The sequence below is a fragment of the Prunus avium genome, chromosome 1 (assembly GCF_965620075.1).
Source record: "Prunus avium chromosome 1, drPruAviu1.hap1.1, whole genome shotgun sequence".
NCBI classification, from domain to species: Eukaryota; Viridiplantae; Streptophyta; class Magnoliopsida; order Rosales; family Rosaceae; genus Prunus; species Prunus avium.
Genome location: NC_142284.1, coordinates 32,248,641 through 32,270,086, shown reverse-complemented (window position 1 = coordinate 32,270,086; position 21,446 = coordinate 32,248,641).

The following is a 21,446-nucleotide window of genomic DNA, read 5'->3' as shown; positions in this document are numbered from 1 at the left end:
TTCAACGGTTGTTCGTTCCTAATTGGAGTGGTTGGTGTATTCCATACTTCTAGCGATTGGATTTCACTCAAAACTCACCATATTATCAAGTTGCCTAACTTTTGGGCTCGATCCGAAATCAGTAGGTGTGAGAAATTGGACAATTCAAGTTTAATGGCAGTTCGTTCATAATTGGAGTGGTTGGTGTATTCCATACTTGTAGTGATTGGATTTCACTCAAAACTCACCAAATGTCTCCTCCCACCATATTATGATGTTGCCCAAGTTTTGGGCTCGATCCGAAATCAATAGGTGTTCCAAATTGGGCAATTCAAGTTCAACGGAAGTTCGTTCCTAATTGGAGTGGTTGGTGTATTCCATACTTCTAGTTATTGGATTTCACTCAAAACTAAAGAAATGACTCCTCCCACCATATTATGTTGTTGCCCAAGTTTTGGGCTCGATCCGAAATCAATAGGTGTTCGAAATTGGACAATTCAAGTTCAACGGCAGTTCGTTCATTATTGGAGTGGTTGGTGTATTCCATACTTCTAGCGTTTGGATTTCACTCAAAACTCACCAAATGACTCCGCCCACCATATTATGATGTTGCCCAAGTTTTGGGATCGATCCAAAATCAATAGGTGTGAGAAATTGGTCAATTCAATTTCAACGGCATTTCGTTCCAAATTGGAGTGGTTGGTGTATTCCATACTTCTAGCGATTGGATTTCCCTCAAAACTCACCAAATGGCTCCTCCCACCATATTATGATGTTGCCCAAGTTTTGGGATCGATCCAAAATCAATAGGTGTGAGAAATTGGTCAATTCAATTTCAACGGCATTTCGTTCCTAATTGGAGTGGTTGGTGTATTCCATACTTCTAGCGGTTGGATTTCACTCAAAACTCACCAAATGACTCGTCCCACCATATTATGTTGTTGCCCAAGTTTTGGGCTCGATCCGAAATCAATAGGTGTTCGAAATTGGACAATTCAAGTTCAACGGCAGTTCGTTCATAATTGGAGTGGTTGGTGTATTCCATACTTCTAGCGATTGGATTTCACTCAAAACTCACCAAATCACTCCTCCCACCATATTATGATGTTGCCCAAGTTTGGGGCTCGATCCGAAATCAATAGGTGTGAGAAATTGGACAATTCAAGTTCAACGGCAGTTCGTTACTAATTGGAGTGGTTAGTGTATTCCATACTTCTAGCGATTGGATTTCACTCAAAACTCACCAAATGACTCCTCCCACCATATTATGATGTTGCCCAAGTTTTGGGCTCGATCCGAAATGAATAGGTGTGAGAAATTGGATAATTCAAGTTGAACAGCAGTTCGTTCCAAATTGGAGTGGTTGGTGTATTCCATACTTCTATCGATTGGATTTCACCCAAAACTCACCAAATGACTCCTCCCACCATATTATGATGTTGCCCAAGTTTTGGGCTCGATCCGAAATCAATAGGTGTGAGAAATTGGACAATTCAAGTTCAACGGCAGTTCGCTCATAATTGGAGTGGTTGGTGTATTCCATACTTCTAGCGAATGGATTTCACTCAAAACTCACCAAATGACTCCTCCCACCATATTATGATGTTCCCCAAGTTTTGGGCTCAATCCGAAATCAATAGGTGTTCCAAATTGGACAATTCAAGTTCAACGGCAGTTCGTTCCTAATTGGAGTGGTTGGTGTATTCCATACTTCTAGCGATTGGATTTCACTCAAAACTCAACAAATGACTCCTCCCACCATATTATGTTGTTGCCCAAGTTTTGGGCTCGATCCGAAATCAATAGGTGTTCGAAATTGTACAATTCAAGTTCAACGGCAGTTCGTTCCTAATTGGAGTGGTTGGTGTATTCCATACTTCTAGCGTTTGGATTTCACTCAAAACTCACCAAATGACTCCGCCCACCATATTATGATGTTGCCCAAGTTTTGGGATCGATCCAAAATCAATAGGTGTGAGAAATTGGTCAATTCAATTTCAACGGCAGTTCGTTCCTAATTGGAGTGGTTGGTGTATTCCATACTTCTAGCGATTGGATTTCACTCAAAACTCACCAAATGACTCCTCCCACCATATTATGATGTTGCCCAAGTTTGGAGCTCGATCCGAAATCAGTAGGTGTGAGAAATTGGACAATTCAAGTTCAACGGCAGTTCGTTACTAATTGGAGTGGTTAGTGTATTCCACACTTCTAGCGATTGGATTTCACTCAAAACTCACCAAATGACTCCTCCCACCATATTATGTTGTTGCCCAAGTTTTGGGCTCGATCCGAAATCAATAGGTGTGAGAAATTGGACAATTCAAGTTGAACGGCAGTTCGTTCCAAATTGGAGTGGTTGGTGTATTCCATACTTCTATCGATTTGATTTCACCTAAAACTCACCAAATGACTCCTCCCACCATATTATGACGTTGCCCAAGTTTTGGTCTCGATCCGAAATCAATAGGTGTAAGAAATTGGACAATTCAAGTTCAACGGCAGTTCGTTCCTAATTGGAGTGGTTGGTGTGTTCCATACTTCTAGCGAATGGATTTCACTCATAACTCACCAAATGACTCCTCCCACTATATTATGATGTTGCCCAAGTTTGGGGCTCGATTCGAAATCAAAAGGTGTGAGAAATTGGACAATTCAAGTTCAACGGCAGTTCGTTACTACTTGGAGTGGTTAGTGTATTCCATACTTCTAGCGATTGGATTTCACTCAAAACTCACCAAATGACTCCACCCACCATATTATGATGTTGCCCAAGTTTTGGGCTCGATCCGAAATCAATAGGTGTGAGAAATTGGACAATTCAAGTTGAACGGCAGTTCGTTCCAAATTGGAGTGGTTGGTGTATTCCATACTTCTATCGATTGGATTTCACCCAAAACTCACCAAATGACTCCTCCCACCATATTATGATTTTGCCCAAGTTTTGGGCTCGATCCGAAATCAATAGGTGTGAGAAATTGGACAATTCAAGTTCAACGGCAGTTCGTTCATAATTGGAGTGGTTGGTGTATTCCATACTTCTAGCGAATGGATTTCACTCAAAACTCACCAAATGACCCCTCCCACCATATTATGATGTTCCCCAAGTTTTGGGCTCAATCCGAAATCAATAGGTGTTCCAAATTGGACAATTCAAGTTCAACGACAGTTCGTTCCTAATTCGAGTGGTTGGTGTATTCCATACTTCTAGCGATTGGATTTCACTCAAAACTCACCAAATGTCTCCTCCCACCATATTATGTTGTTGCCCAAGTTTTGGGCTCGATCCGAAATCAATAGGTGTTCGAAATTGGACAATTCAAGTTCAACGGCAGTTCGTTCCTAATTGGAGTGGTTGGTGTATTCCATACTTCTAGCGTTTGGATTTCACTCAAAACTCACCAAATGACTCCGCCCACCATATTATGATGTTGCCCAAGTTTTGGGATCGATCCAAAATCAATAGGTGTGAGAAATTGGTCAATTCAATTTCAACGGCATTTCGTTCCTAATTGGAGTGGTTGGTGTATTCCATACTTCTAGCGATTGGATTTCACTCAAAACTCACCAAATGGCTCCTCCCACCATATTATGATGTTGCCCAAGTTTTGGGCTCGATCCGAAATCAATAGGTGTGAGAAATTGGACAATTCAAGTTCAACGGCAGTTCGTTCCTAATTGGAGTGGTGGGTGTATTCCATACTTCTTGCGATTGGATTTCACTCAAAACTCACCAAATGACTCCTCCCACCATATTATGATGTTGCCCAAGTTTTGGGCTCGATCCGAAATCAATAGGTGTGAGAAATTGGACAATTCAAGTTCAACGGCAGTTCGTTCCTAATTGGAGTGGTTGGTGTATTCCATACTTCTAGCGATTGGATTGCACTCAAAAGTAACCAAATGACTCCTCCCACCATATTATGATGTTGCCCAAGTTTGGGGCTCGATCCGAAATCAATAGGTGTTCCAAATTGGACAATTCAAGTTCAACGGCAGTTCGTTCCTAATTGGAGTGGTTGGTGTATTCCATACTTCTAGCGATTGGATTTCACTCAAAACTCACCAAATGACTCCTCCCTCCATATTATGATGTTGCCCAAGTTCTGGGCTCGATCCGAAATCAATAGGTATTCCAAATTGGACAATTCAAGTTCAACGGCAGTTCGTTCCTAATTGGAGTGGTTGGTGTATTCCATAGTTCTAGCGATTGGATTTCACTCAAAACTCACCAAATGACTCCTCCCACCATATTATGATGTTGCCCAAGTTTTGGGCTCGATCCGAAATCAATCGGTGTGAGAAATTGGACAATTCAATTTCAACGGCAGTTCGTTCCTAATTGGAGTGGTTGGTGAATTCCATACTTCTAGCGATTGGATTTCACTCAAAACTAACCAAATGACTCCTCCCACCATATTATGATGTTGCCCAAGTTTTGGGCTCTATCCGAAATCAATAGGTGTGAGAAATTGGACAATTCAAGTTCAACGGCAGTTCGTTCCTAATTGGAGTGGTTGGTGTATTCCATACTTCTTGCGATTGGATTTCACTCAAAACTCACCAAATGACTCCTCCCACCATATTATGATGTTGCCCAAGTTTTGGGCTCGATCCGAAATCAATAGGTGTGAGAAATTGGACAATTCAAGTTCAACGGCAGTTCGTTCCTAATTGGAGTGGTTGGTGTATTCCATACTTCTAGCGATTGGATTGCACTCAAAAGTAACCAAATGACTCCTCCCACCATATTATGATGTTGCCCAAGTTTGGGGCTCGATCCGAAATCAATAGGTGTTCCAAATTGGACAATTCAAGTTCAACGGCAGTTCGTTCCTAATTGGAGTGGTTGGTGTATTCCATACTTCTAGCGATTGGATTTCACTCAAAACTCACCAAATGACTCCTCCCACCATATTATGATGTTGCCCAAGTTCTGGGCTCGATCCGAAATCAATAGGTATTCCAAATTGGACAATTCAAGTTCAACGGCAGTTCGTTCCTAATTGGAGTGGTTGGTGTATTCCATAGTTCTAGCGATTGGATTTCACTCAAAACTCACCAAATGACTCCTCCCACCATATTATGATGTTGCCCAAGTTTTGGGCTCGATCCGAAATCAATCGGTGTGAGAAATTGGACAATTCAATTTCAACGGCAGTTCGTTCCTAATTGGAGTGGTTGGTGAATTCCATACTTCTAGCGATTGGATTTCACTCAAAACTAACCAAATGACTCCTCCCACCATATTATGATGTTGCCCAAGTTTTGGGCTCTATCCGAAATCAATAGGTGTGAGAAATTGGACAATTCAAGTTCAACGGCAGTTCGTTCCAAATTGGAGTGGTTGGTGTATTCCATACTTCTATCGATTGGATTTCACCCAAAACTCACCAAATGACTCCTCCCACCATATTATGATTTTGCCCAAGTTTTGGGCTCGATCCGAAATCAATAGGTGTGAGAAATTGGACAATTCAAGTTCAACGGCAGTTCGTTCATAATTGGAGTGGTTGGTGTATTCCATACTTCTAGCGAATGGATTTCACTCAAAACTCACCAAATGACCCCTCCCACCATATTATGATGTTCCCCAAGTTTTGGGCTCAATCCGAAATCAATAGGTGTTCCAAATTGGACAATTCAAGTTCAACGACAGTTCGTTCCTAATTCGAGTGGTTGGTGTATTCCATACTTCTAGCGATTGGATTTCACTCAAAACTCACCAAATGTCTCCTCCCACCATATTATGTTGTTGCCCAAGTTTTGGGCTCGATCCGAAATCAATAGGTGTTCGAAATTGGACAATTCAAGTTCAACGGCAGTTCGTTCCTAATTGGAGTGGTTGGTGTATTCCATACTTCTAGCGTTTGGATTTCACTCAAAACTCACCAAATGACTCCGCCCACCATATTATGATGTTGCCCAAGTTTTGGGATCGATCCAAAATCAATAGGTGTGAGAAATTGGTCAATTCAATTTCAACGGCATTTCGTTCCTAATTGGAGTGGTTGGTGTATTCCATACTTCTAGCGATTGGATTTCACTCAAAACTCACCAAATGGCTCCTCCCACCATATTATGATGTTGCCCAAGTTTTGGGCTCGATCCGAAATCAATCGGTGTGAGAAATTGGACAATTCAAGTTCAACGGCAGTTCGTTCCTAATTGGAGTGGTTGGTGTATTCCATACTTCTAGCGATTGGATTTCAATCAAAACTCACCAAATGACTCCTCCCACCATATTATGATGTTACCCAAGTTTTGGGCTCGATCCGAAATCAATAGGTGTGAGAAATTGGACAATTCAAGTTGAACGGCAGTTCGTTCCAAATTGGAGTGGTTGGTGTATTCCATACTTCTATCGATTGGATTTCACTCAAAACTCACCAAATGACTCCTCCCACCATATTATGATGTTGCCCAAGTTTTGGGCTTGATCCGAAATCAATAGGTGTTCCAAATTGGACAATTCAAGTTCAACGGCAGTTCGTTCCTAATTGGAGTGGTTGGTGTATTCCATACTTCTAGCCAATGGATTTCACTCAAAACTCACCGAATGACTCCTCCCACCATATTATGATGTTGCCCAAGTTTGGGGCTCGATCCGAAATCAATAGGTGTGAGAAATTGGACAATTCAAGTTCAACGGCAGTTCGTTCCTAATTGGAGTGGTTGGTGTATTCCATACTTCTAGCGATTGGATTTCACTCAAAACTCACCAAATGACTCCTCCCACCATATTATGATGTTGTCCAAGTTTTGGGCTCGATCCGAAATCAATAGGTGTTCCAAATTGGACAATTCAAGTTCAACGGCAGTTCGTTCCTAATTGGAGTGGTTGGTGTATTACATACTTCTAGCGTTTGGATTTCACTCAAAACTCACCAAATGACTCCTCCCACCATATTATGATGTTGCCCAAGTTTTGGGCTCGATCCGATATCAATAGGTGTTCAAAATTGGACAATTCAAGTTCAACGGCAGTTCGTTCCTAATTGGAGTGGTTGGTGTATTCCATACTTCTAGCGATTGGATTGCACTCAAAAGTAACCAAATGACTCCTCCCACCATATTATGATGTTGCCCAAGTTTGGGGCTCGATCCGAAATCAATAGGTGTGAGAAATTGGACAATTCAAGTTCAACAGCAGTTCGTTAATAATTTAAGTGGTTAGTATATTCCATACTTCTAGCGATTGGATTTCACTCAAAACTCACCGAATGACTCCTCCCACCATATTATGTTGTTGCCCAAGTTGTGGGCACGATCCGAAATCAATAGGTGTTCCAAATTGGACAATTCAAGTTCAACGGCAGTTCGTTCCTAATTGGAGTGGTTGGTGTATTCCATACTTCTAGCGATTGGATTTCACTCAAAACTCACCAAATGACTCCTCCCACCATATTATGTTGTTGCCCAAGTTGTGGGCTCGATCCGAAATCAATACGTGTTCCAAATTGGACAATTCAAGTTCAACGGCAGTTCGTTCCTAATTGGAGTGGTTGGTGTATTCCATACTTTTAGCGATTGGATTTCACTCAAAACTCACCAAATGACTCCTCCCACCATATTATGATGTTGCCCGAGTTTTGGGCTCGATCCGAAATCAATAGGTGTGAGAAATTGGACAATTCAAGTTCAATGGCAGTTCGTTCCCAATTGGAGTGGTTGGTGTATTTGTTGTGTAGATACAGCTGCACCAAAATGGATTCGGTTGCATCCTCAACTTGTGATACTCGCAAATGCACGAACCGTTGGTAGTTTAGCGTATGTAAGTGCGAGGTCGATTCCACAGGGATTGGTGATTGAATGATCCAATTTAGTTTCCCTACACAAAACAGAAATAAAAAAGAAAGGAAATAAATAAAACAAGGAAGAAAGAAATAACTAACTCAAGCAGATAAGTTCCCAAGTTCAATTAGATTAATGGATTGATTCTAGCTAAAGTATGATTAAGCCATGGTGTGTGGTCATAACCTTGTGTTCCTAATTCCCTAATTTGATCATTTGTTGTCTAACCTAAAATTAAGCATTAGGAACCCATTAAGCATAGAAGAACAATTTAAACAACCAAGCATGTATCTAATCCCTGTTGTCGAATGTCCATACATACTCTTCCTATTCATAGTTCAATTCGAATTAAAGCATGGTGTCTACTCTTAATTCAAACCAAGATAGCTAACATGCAAGCCTAAATGGTGATCAATCATTCAAACTAGCATATTAACTTATAAGCATAATGAATAAGAACAAAAACCATAATTGAAACTTGGAAACTAATCAAACTTGAAACTAAAGAAAAGAATTTACATAATGAAAAGTAAAGTGGAACTAAGAAAAACTTAAGGAGAATTTCAGCACAAAGATCTCATTATAACAATTGAAAACTAGAAAGGAAAACTAAGAGAATTTGAGGGAGAGAAGGGAAGGGAGCTCTAGAGAAGTGTTTGAGAGCTCCCCCCCTTGGGGTGTGTTTACAAGCTTAGAGAACTTCCCTATTTATAGGCCTAGGGGAAGTGAAAATCTGAATTCAATATGGCTAATGCATACAACACTTGTTTTATAAAATCTGAAATGGTTGATGCACTTGTATTAGAAAATCTAAATTGGGTGATGCACTTGTATTAGAAAATCTTGAATTGGTTGATGCACTTCACCAATAGATCCCACCAGCAGCCCTAGCTCATCTTCATGTCACCATGACCAAGCTTCCAACCAGAAATGATAGCTCATACCTAGCTCACCATGACCAAGCATCCAACCAGCACATGCTGAGGTCAGCATGACCAGCAACTTCAAGGGCTTACAACTTGGGCTACTCTTAATCAAATTAGGACTTTAAGCACTCGAAATTGAAGTTTACAATGTCTTCTTTCCAGCCATATGTTATTTGGGCCAATCCAAGGTCGGAGGAAGAAGTTAAGGCCGAAACAAATTGCTAACTCATTTTCCGCGCTGATAAGATCCATCCTGAGCATGGTTCTGTGTTTGCTAGGTAACGGACTCCAGATTTATCCAATGGAGCTGCATGTTGGATATGTTATAGTACACACCAATTGGAACAACTTTCATGAAGAATGTGGCCTCATTCGAGCTATGTAGGTTGTTGAAACAAAGCTTGCAATATGACCTACGGAAATGGACTGGCAGGGGGCTGTAGCCAAAATGAGTTTGTCATTAAGCTCTTCTTCCCTTCATCCAAATTAGGCCTTAACATGCTTGAATTGCATGAATTATGCTCTCTTGCTCTATTGTCCTACAAAACACACAAAGGGAGGCAAATCACTTAGAAATCTAGGAAACTAAGCAAAAGAAGTAAGTAAATAGGGCATGTATATGTACGAAATTATGAGCTTAACAGTATTCCATACTTCTAGCGATTGGATTTCACTCAAAACTCACCAAATGACTCCTCCCACCATATTATGATGTTACCCAAGTTTTGGGCTCGATCCGAAATCAATAGTTGTTCCAAATTGGACAATTCAAGTTCAACGGCAGTTCGTTCCTAATTGGAGTGGTTGGTGTATTCCATACTTCTAGCGATTGGATTTCACTCAAAACGAACCAAATGACTCCTCCCACCATATTATGATGTTGCCTGAGTTTTGGGCTCGATCCGAAATCAATAGGTGTGAGAAATTGGACAATTCAAGTTCAACGGCAGTTCGTTCCTAATTGGAGTGGTTGGTGTATTCCATACTTCTAGCGATTGGATTTCACTCAAAACTCACCAAATGGCTCCTCCCACCATATTATGATGTTGCCCAAGTTTTGGGCTCGATCCGAAATCAATAGGTGTTCCAAATTGGACAATTCAAGTTCAACGGCGGCTCGTTCCTAATTGGAGTGGTTGGTGTATTCCATACTTCTAGCGATTGGATTTCACTCAAAACTCACCAAATGACTCCTCCCACCATATTATGATGTTGCCCAAGTTTTGGGCTCGATCCGAAATCAATATGTGTGAGAAATTGGTCAATTCAATTTGAACGGCAGTTCGTTCCTAATTGGAGTGGTTGGTGTATTCCATACTTCTAGCGATTGGATTTCACTCAAAACTCACCAAATGACTCCTCCCACCATATTATGATGTTGCCCAAGTTTTGGGCTCGATCCGAAATCAATAGGTGCTCCAAATTGGACAATTCAAGTTCAACGGCAGTTGGTTCCTAATTGGACTGGTTGGTGTATTCCATACTTCTAGCGATTGGATTTCACTCAAAACTCACCAAATGACTCCTCCCACCACATTATGATGTTGCCCAAGTTTTGGGCTCAATCCGAAATCAATAGGTGTTCCAAATTGGACAATTCAAGTTCAAAGGCAGTTCGTTCCTAATTGGAGTGGTTGGTGTATTCCATACTTCTAGCGTTTGCATTTCACTCAAAACTCACCAAATGACTCCTCCCACCATATTATGATGTTGCCCAAGTTTTGCGCTCGATCCGAAATCAATAGGTGTTCCAAATTGGACAATTCAAGTTCAACGGCATTTCGTTCCAAATTGGAGTGGTTGGTGTATGCCACACTTCTAGCGATTGGATTTCACTCAAAACGAACCAAATGACTCCTCCCACCATATTATGATGTTGCCCGAGTTTTGGGCTCGATCCGAAATCAATAGGTGTGAGAAATTGGACAATTCAAGTTCAATGGCAGTTCGTTCCTAATTGGAGTGGTTGGTGTATTCCATACTTCTAGCGATTGGATTTCACTCAAAACTCACCAAATGACTCCTCCCACCATATTATGAAGTTACCCAAGTTTTGGGCTCGATCCGAAATCAATAGGTGTTCCAAATTGGACAATTCATGTTCAACGGCAGTTCGTTCCTAATTGGAGTGGTTGGTGTATTCCATACTTCTAGCGATTGGATTTCACTCAAAACTCACCAAATGACTCCTCCCACCATATTATGATGTTGCCCAAGTTTTGGGCTCAATCCGAAATCAATAGGTGTTCCAAATTGGACAATTCAAGTTCAACGGCAGTTCGTTCCTAATTGGAGTGGTTGGTGTATTCCACACTTCTAGCGTTTCGATTTCACTCAAAACTCACCAAATGACTCCTCCCACCATATTATGATGTTTCCCAAGTTTTGGGCTCGATCCGAAATCAGTAGGTGTGAGAAATTGGACAATTCAAGTTCAACGGCAGTTCGTTCCTAATTGGAGTGGTTGGTGTATTCCATACATCTAGCGATTGGATTTCACTCAAAACTCACCAAATGACTCCTCCCACCATATTTTGATGTTGCCCAAGTTTTGGGATCGATCCGAAATCAATAGGTGTTCCAAATTGGACAATTCAAGTTCAACGGCAGTTGGTTCCTAATTGGAGTGGTTGGTGTATTCCATACTTCTAGCGATTGGATTTCACTCAAAACCCACCAAATGACTCCTCCCAGCACATTATGATGTTGCCCAAGTTTTGGGCTCGATCCGAAATCAATAGGTGTTCCAAATTGGACAATTCAAGTTCAACGGCATTTCGTTCCTAATTGGAGTGGTTGGTGTATTCCATACTTCTAGCGATTGGATTTCACTCAAAACTCACCAAATGACTCCTCCCACCATATTATGATGTTGCCCAAGTTTTGGGCTCGATCCGAAATCAATATGTGTGAGAAATTGGTCAATTCAATTTGAACGGCAGTTCGTTCCTAATTGGAGTGGTTGGTGTATTCCATACTTCTAGCGATTGGATTTCACTCAAAACTCACCAAATGACTCCTCCCACCATATTATGATGTTGCCCAAGTTTTGGGCTCGATCCGAAATCAATAGGTGCTCCAAATTGGACAATTCAAGTTCAACGGCAGTTGGTTCCTAATTGGACTGGTTGGTGTATTCCATACTTCTAGCGATTGGATTTCACTCAAAACTCACCAAATGACTCCTCCCACCACATTATGATGTTGCCCAAGTTTTGGGCTCAATCCGAAATCAATAGGTGTTCCAAATTGGACAATTCAAGTTCAAAGGCAGTTCGTTCCTAATTGGAGTGGTTGGTGTATTCCATACTTCTAGCGTTTGCATTTCACTCAAAACTCACCAAATGACTCCTCCCACCATATTATGATGTTGCCCAAGTTTTGCGCTCGATCCGAAATCAATAGGTGTTCCAAATTGGACAATTCAAGTTCAACGGCATTTCGTTCCAAATTGGAGTGGTTGGTGTATGCCACACTTCTAGCGATTGGATTTCACTCAAAACGAACCAAATGACTCCTCCCACCATATTATGATGTTGCCCGAGTTTTGGGCTCGATCCGAAATCAATAGGTGTGAGAAATTGGACAATTCAAGTTCAATGGCAGTTCGTTCCTAATTGGAGTGGTTGGTGTATTCCATACTTCTAGCGATTGGATTTCACTCAAAACTCACCAAATGACTCCTCCCACCATATTATGAAGTTACCCAAGTTTTGGGCTCGATCCGAAATCAATAGGTGTTCCAAATTGGACAATTCATGTTCAACGGCAGTTCGTTCCTAATTGGAGTGGTTGGTGTATTCCATACTTCTAGCGATTGGATTTCACTCAAAACTCACCAAATGACTCCTCCCACCATATTATGATGTTGCCCAAGTTTTGGGCTCAATCCGAAATCAATAGGTGTTCCAAATTGGACAATTCAAGTTCAACGGCAGTTCGTTCCTAATTGGAGTGGTTGGTGTATTCCACACTTCTAGCGTTTCGATTTCACTCAAAACTCACCAAATGACTCCTCCCACCATATTATGATGTTTCCCAAGTTTTGGGCTCGATCCGAAATCAGTAGGTGTGAGAAATTGGACAATTCAAGTTCAACGGCAGTTCGTTCCTAATTGGAGTGGTTGGTGTATTCCATACATCTAGCGATTGGATTTCACTCAAAACTCACCAAATGACTCCTCCCACCATATTTTGATGTTGCCCAAGTTTTGGGATCGATCCGAAATCAATAGGTGTTCCAAATTGGACAATTCAAGTTCAACGGCAGTTGGTTCCTAATTGGAGTGGTTGGTGTATTCCATACTTCTAGCGATTGGATTTCACTCAAAACCCACCAAATGACTCCTCCCAGCACATTATGATGTTGCCCAAGTTTTGGGCTCGATCCGAAATCAATAGGTGTTCCAAATTGGACAATTCAAGTTCAACGGCATTTCGTTCCTAATTGGAGTGGTTGGTGTATTCCATACTTCTAGCGATTGGATTTCACTCAAAACGAACCAAACGACTCCTCCCACCATATTATGATGTTGCCCAAGTTTTGGGCTCGATCCGAAATCAGTAGGTGTGAGAAATTGGACAATTCAAGTTCAACGGCATTTCGTTCCTAATTGGAGTGGTTGGTGTATTCCATACTTCTAGCGATTGGATTTCACTCAAAACTCACCAAATGACTCCTCCCACCATATTATGATGTTGCCCAAGTTTTGGGCTCGATCCGAAATCAGTAGGTGTGAGAAATTGGACAATTCAAGTTCAACGGCAGTTCGTTCCTAATTGGAGTGGTTGGTGTATTCCATACTTCTAGCGATTGGATTTCACTCAAAACTCACCAAATGACTCCTCCCACCATATTTTGATGTTGCCCAAGTTTTGGGATCGATACGAAATCAATAGGTGTGAGAAATTGGTCAATTCAATTTGAACGGCAGTTCGTTCCTGATTGGAGTGTTGGTGTATTCCATACTTCTAGCGATTGGATAACACACAAAACTCAGCAAATGACTCCTCCCACCATATTATGATGTTGCCCAAGTTTTGGGCTCGATCCGAAATCAATAGGTGTTCCAAATTGGACAATCCAAGTTCAACGGCAGTTCGTTCCTAATTGGAGTGGTTGGTGTATTCCATACTTCTAGCAATTGGATTTCACTCAAAATTCACCAAACGACTCCTCCCACCATATTATGATGTTGCCCAAGTTTTGGGCTCGATCCGAAATCAATACGTGTGAGAAATTGATCAATTCAATTTGAACGGCAGTTCGTTCCTAATTGGAGTGGTTGGTGTATTCCATACTTCTAGCGATTGGATTTCACTCAAAACTCACCAAATGACTCCTCCCACCATATTATGATGTTGCCCAAGTTTTGGGCTCGATCCGAAATCAATAGGTGTTCCAAATTGGACAATTCAAGTTTAACGGCAGTTGGTTCCTAATTGGAGTGGTTGGTGTATTCCATACTTCTAGCGATTGGATTTCACTCAAAACTCACCAAATGACTCCTCCCACCATATTATGATGTTGCCCAAGTTTTGGGCTCGATCCGAAATCAATAGGTGTTCGAAATTGGACAATTCAAGTTCAACGGCAGTTCGTTCCTAATTGGAGTGGTTGGTGTATTCCATACTTCTAGCGTTTGGATTTCACTCAAAACTTACCAAATGACTCCTCCCACCATATTATGATGTTGCCCAAGTTTTGGGATCGATCCGAAATCAATAGTTGTGAGAAATTGGTCAATTCAATTTCAACGGCATTTCGTTCCTAATTGAAGTGGTTGGTGTATTCCATACTTCTAGCGATTGGATTTCGCTCAAAACTCACCAAATGACTCCTCCCACCATATTATGTTGTTGCCCAAGTTTTGGGCTCGATCCGAAATCAATAGGTGTTCCAAATTGGACAATTCAAGTTCAACGGCAGTTCGTTCCTAATTGGAGTGGTTGGTGTATTCCAAACTTGTAGCGATTGGATTTCACTCAAAACGCACCAAATGACTCCTCCCACCATATTATGATGTTGCCCAAGTTTTGGGCTCGATCCGAAATCAATAGGTGTGAGAAATTGGTCAATTCAATTTCAACGGCATTTCGTTCCTAATTGGAGTGGTTGGTGTATTCCATACTTCTAGCGATTGGATTTCACTCAAAACTCACCAAATGACTCCTCCCACCATATTATGATGTTGCCCAAGTTTTGGATCGATCCGAAATCAATAGGTGTGAAAAATTGGTGAATTCAATTTCAACGGCATGTCGTTCCTAATTGGAGTGGTTGGTGTATTCCATACTTCTAGCGATTGGATTTCACTCAAAACTCACCAAATGACTCCTCCCACCACATTATGATGTTGCCCTTGTTTTGGGCTCGATCCGAAATCAATAGGTGTGCGAAATTGGACAATTCAAGTTCAACGGCAGTTCGTTCCTAGTTGGAGTGGTTGGTGTATTCCATACTTCTAGGGATTGGATTTCACTCAAAACTCACCAAATGACTCCTCCCACCATATTATGATGTTGCCCAAGATTTGGGCTCGATCCGAAATCAATAGGTGTTCCAAATTGGACAATTCAAGTTCAACGGCAGTTCGTCCCTAATTGGAGTGGTTGGTGTATTCCATACTTCTAGCGATTGGATTTCACTCAAAACTACCCAAATGTCTTCTCCCACCATATTATGATGTTGCCCAAGTTTTGGGCTCGATCCGAAATCAATAGGTGTTCGAAATTGGACAATTCAAGTTCAACGGCAGTTCGTTCCTAATTGGAGTGGTTGGTGTATTCCATACTTCTAGCGATTGGATTTCACTCAAAACTCACCAAATGACTCCTCCCACCATATTATGATGTTGCCCAAGTTTTGGGCTCGATCCGAAATCAATAGGTGTTCCAAATTGGACAATTCAAGTTCAACGGCAGTTCGTTCCTATTTGGAGTGGTTGGTGTATTCCATACTTCTAGCGTTTCAATTTCACTCAAAACTCACCAAATGACTCCTCCCACCATATTATGATGTTGCCCAAGTTTTGGGCTCGATCCGAAATCAGTAGGTGTGAGAAATTGGACAATTGAAGTTCAACGGCAGTTCGTTCCTAATTGGAGTGGTTGGTGTATTCCATACTTCTAGCGATTGGATTTCACTCAAAACTCACCAAATGACTCCTCCCACCATATTATGATGTTGCCCTTGTTTTGGGCTCGATCCGAAATCAATAGGTGTGCGAAATTGGACAATTCAAGTTCAACGGCAGTTCGTTCCTAATTGGAGTGGTTGGTGTATTCCATACTTCTAGCGATTGGATTTCACTCAAAACTCACCAAATGACTCCTCCCACCATATTATGATGTTGCCCAAGATTTGGGCTCGATCCGAAATCAATAGGTGTTCCAAATTGGATAATTCAAGTTCAACGGCAGTTCGTTCCTAATTGGAGTGGTTGGTGTATTCCATACTTCTAGCGATTGGATTTCACTCAAAACTAACCAAATGTCTTCTCCCACCATATTATTATGTTGCCCAAGTTTTGGGCTCGATCCGAAATCAATAGGTGTTCCAAATTGGACAATTCAAGTTCAACGGCAGTTGGTTCCTAATTGGAGTGGTTGGTGTATTCCATACTTCTAGCGATTGGATTTCACTCAAAACTCACCAAATGACTCCTCCCACCCCATTATGATGTTGCCCTTGTTTTGGGCTCGATCCGAAATCAATAGGTGTGCGAAATTGGACAATTCAAGTTCAACGGCAGTTCGTTCCTAATTGGAGTGGTTGGTGTATTCCATACTTCTAGCGATTGGATTTCACTCAAAACTCACCAAATGACTCCTCCCACCATATTATGATGTTGCCCAAGATTTGGGCTCGATCCGAAATCAATAGGTGTTCCAAATTGGACAATTCAAGTTCAACGGCAGTTCGTTCCTAATTGGAGTGGTTGGTGTATTCCATACTTCTAGCGTTTGGATTTCACTCAAAATGCACCAAATGACTCCTCCCACCATATTATGATGTTGCCCAAGTTTTGGGCTCGATCCGAAATCAATAGGTGTGAGAAATTGGTCAATTCAATTTCAACGGCATTTCGTTCGTAATTGGAGTGGTTGGTGTATTCCATACTTCTAGAGATTGGATTTCACTCAAAACTCACCAAATGACTCCTCCCACCATATTATGATGTTGCCCAAGTTTTGGGCTCGATCCGAAATCAATAGGTGTGCAAAATTGGACAATTCAAGTTCAACGGCAGTTCGTTCCTAATTGGAGTGGTTGGTGTATTCCATACTTCTTGCGATTGGATTTCACTCAAAACTCACCAAATGACTCCTCCCACCATATTATGATGTTGCCCAAGTTTTGGGCTCGATCCGAAATCAATAGGTGTGCGAAATTGGACAATGCAAGTTCAACGGCAGTTCGTTCCTAATTGGAGTGGTTGGTGTATTCCATACTTCTAGCGATTGGATTTCACTCAAAACTCACCAAATGACTCCTCCCACCATATTATGATGTTGCCCAAGATTTGGGCTCGATCCGAAATCATTAGGTGTTCCAAATTGGACAATTCAAGTTCAACGGCAGTTCGTTCCTAATTGGAGTGGTTGGTGTATTCCATGCTTCTAGCGATTGGATTTCACTCAAAACTAACCAAATGACTCCTCCCACCATATTATTATGTTGCCCAAGTTTTGGGCTCGATCCGAAATCAATAGGTATGAGAAATTGGACAATTCAAGTTCAACGGCAGTTGGTTCCTAATTGGAGTGGTTGGTGTATTCCATACTTCTAGCGATTGGATTTCACTCAAAACTCACCAAATGACTCCTCCCACCATATTTTGATGTTGCCCAAGTTTTGGGATCGATACGAAATCAATAGGTGTGAGAAATTGGTCAATTCAATTTGAACGGCAGTTCGTTCCTGATTGGAGTGGTTGGTGTATTCCATATTTCTAGCGATTGGATAACACACAAAACTCAGCAAATGACTCCTCCCACCATATTATGATGTTGCCCAAGTTTTGGGCTCGATCCGAAATCAATAGGTGTTCCAAATTGGACAATCCAAGTTCAACGGCAGTTCGTTCCTAATTGGAGTGGTTGGTGTATTCCATACTTCTAGCAATTGGATTTCACTCAAAATTCACCAAACGACTCCTCCCACCATATTATGATGTTGCCCAAGTTTTGGGCTCGATCCGAAATCAATACGTGTGAGAAATTGATCAATTCAATTTGAACGGCAGTTCGTTCCTAATTGGAGTGGTTGGTGTATTCCATACTTCTAGCGATTGGATTTCACTCAAAACTCACCAAATGACTCCTCCCACCATATTATGATGTTGCCCAAGTTTTGGGCTCGATCCGAAATCAATAGGTGTTCCAAATTGGACAATTCAAGTTTAACGGCAGTTGGTTCCTAATTGGAGTGGTTGGTGTATTCCATACTTCTAGCGATTGGATTTCACTCAAAACTCACCAAATGACTCCTCCCACCATATTATGATGTTGCCCAAGTTTTGGGCTCGATCCGAAATCAATAGGTGTTCGAAATTGGACAATTCAAGTTCAACGGCAGTTCGTTCCTAATTGGAGTGGTTGGTGTATTCCATATTTCTAGCGTTTGGATTTCACTCAAAACTTACCAAATGACTCCTCCCACCATATTATGATGTTGCCCAAGTTTTGGGATCGATCCGAAATCAATAGTTGTGAGAAATTGGTCAATTCAATTTCAACGGCATTTCGTTCCTAATTGAAGTGGTTGGTGTATTCCATACTTCTAGCGATTGGATTTCACTCAAAACTCACCAAATGACTCCTCCCACCATATTATGTTGTTGCCCAAGTTTTGGGCTCGATCCGAAATCAATAGGTGTTCCAAATTGGACAATTCAAGTTCAACGGCAGTTCGTTCCTAATTGGAGTGGTTGGTGTATTCCAAACTTGTAGCGATTGGATTTCACTCAAAACGCACCAAATGACTCCTCCCACCATATTATGATGTTGCCCAAGTTTTGGGCTCGATCCGAAATCAATAGGTGTGAGAAATTGGTCAATTCAATTTCAACGGCATTTCGTTCCTAATTGGAGTGGTTGGTGTATTCCATACTTCTAGCGATTGGATTTCACTCAAAACTCACCAAATGACTCCTCCCACCATATTATGATGTTGCCCAAGTTTTGGATCGATCCGAAATCAATAGGTGTGAAAAATTGGTGAATTCAATTTCAACGGCATGTCGTTCCTAATTGGAGTGGTTGGTGTATTCCATACTTCTAGCGATTGGATTTCACTCAAAACTCACCAAATGACTCCTCCCACCACATTATGATGTTGCCCTTGTTTTGGGCTCGATCCGAAATCAATAGGTGTGCGAAATTGGACAATTCAAGTTCAACGGCAGTTCGTTCCTAGTTGGAGTGGTTGGTGTATTCCATACTTCTAGGGATTGGATTTCACTCAAAACTCACCAAATGACTCCTCCCACCATATTATGATGTTGCCCAAGATTTGGGCTCGATCCGAAATCAATAGGTGTTCCAAATTGGACAATTCAAGTTCAACGGCAGTTCGTCCCTAATTGGAGTGGTTGGTGTATTCCATACTTCTAGCGATTGGATTTCACTCAAAACTACCCAAATGTCTTCTCCCACCATATTATGATGTTGCCCAAGTTTTGGGCTCGATCCGAAATCAATAGGTGTTCGAAATTGGACAATTCAAGTTCAACGGCAGTTCGTTCCTAATTGGAGTGGTTGGTGTATTCCATACTTCTAGCGATTGGATTTCACTCAAAACTCACCAAATGACTCCTCCCACCATATTATGATGTTGCCCAACTTTTGGGCTCGATCCGAAATCAATAGGTGTTCCAAATTGGACAATTCAAGTTCAACGGCAGTTCGTTCCTATTTGGAGTGGTTGGTGTATTCCATACTTCTAGCGTTTCAATTTCACTCAAAACTCACCAAATGACTCCTCCCACCATATTATGATGTTGCCCAAGTTTTGGGCTCGATCCGAAATCAGTAGGTGTGAGAAATTGGACAATTGAAGTTCAACGGCAGTTCGTTCCTAATTGGAGTGGTTGGTGTATTCCATACTTCTAGCGATTGGATTTCACTCAAAACTCACCAAATGACTCCTCCCACCATATTATGATGTTGCCCTTGTTTTGGGCTCGATCCGAAATCAATAGGTGTGCGAAATTGGACAATTCAAGTTCAACGGCAGTTCGTTCCTAATTGGAGTGGTTGGTGTATTCCATACTTCTAGCGATTGGATTTCACTCAAAACTCACCAAATGACTCCTCCCACCATATTATGATGTTGCCCAAGATTTGGGCTCGATCCGAAATCAATAGGTGTTCCAAATTGGACAATTCAAGTTCAACGGCAGTTCGTTCCTAATTGGAGTGGTTGGTGTATTCCATACTTCTAGCGATTGGATTTCACTCAAAACTAACCAAATGTCTTCTCCCACCATATTATTATGTTGCCCAAGTTTTGGGCTCGATCCGAAATCAATAGGTGTTCCAAATTGGACAATTCAAGTTCAACGGCAGTTGGTTCCTAATTGGAGTGGTTGGTGTATTCCATACTTCTAGCGATTGGATTTCACTCAAAACTCACCAAATGACTCCTCCCACCCCATTATGATGTTGCCCTTGTTTTGGGCTCGATCCGAAATCAATAGGTGTGCGAAATTGGACAATTCAAGTTCAACGGCAGTTCGTTCCTAATTGGAGTGGTTGGTGTATTCCATACTTCTAGCGATTGGATTTCACTCAAAACTCACCAAATGACTCCTCCCACCATATTATGATGTTGCCCAAGATTTGGGCTCGATCCGAAATCAATAGGTGTTCAAAATTGGACAATTCAAGTTCAACGGCAGTTCGTTCCTAATTGGAGTGGTTGGTGTATTCCATACTTCTAGCGTTTGGATTTCACTCAAAATGCACCAAATGACTCCTCCCACCATATTATGATGTTGCCCAAGTTTTGGGCTCGATCCGAAATCAATAGGTGTGAGAAATTGGTCAATTCAATTTCAACGGCATTTCGTTCGTAATTGGAGTGGTTGGTGTATTCCATACTTCTAGCGATTGGATTTCACTCAAAACTCACCAAATGACTCCTCCCACCATATTATGATGTTGCCCAAGTTTTGGGCTCGATCCGAAATCAATAGGTGTGCAAAATTGGACAATTCAAGTTCAACGGCAGTTCGTTCCTAATTGGAGTGGTTGGTGTATTCCATACTTCTTGCGATTGGATTTCACTCAAAACTCACCAAATGACTCCTCCCACCATATTATGATGTTGCCCAAGTTTTGGGCTCGATCCGAAATCAATAGGTGTGCGAAATTGGACAATGCAAGTTCAACGGCAGTTCGTTCCTAATTGGAGTGGTTGGTGTATTCCATACTTCTAGCGATTGGATTTCACTCAAAACTCACCAAATGACTCCTCCCACCATATTATGATGTTGCCCAAGATTTGGGCTCGATCCGAAATCATTAGGTGTTCCAAATTGGACAATTCAAGTTCAACGGCAGTTCGTTCCTAATTGGAGTGGTTGGTGTATTCCATGCTTCTAGCGATTGGATTTCACTCAAAACTAACCAAATGACTCCTCCCACCATATTATTATGTTGCCCAAGTTTTGGGCTCGATCCGAAATCAATAGGTATGAGAAATTGGACAATTCAAGTTCAACGGCAGTTGGTTCCTAATTG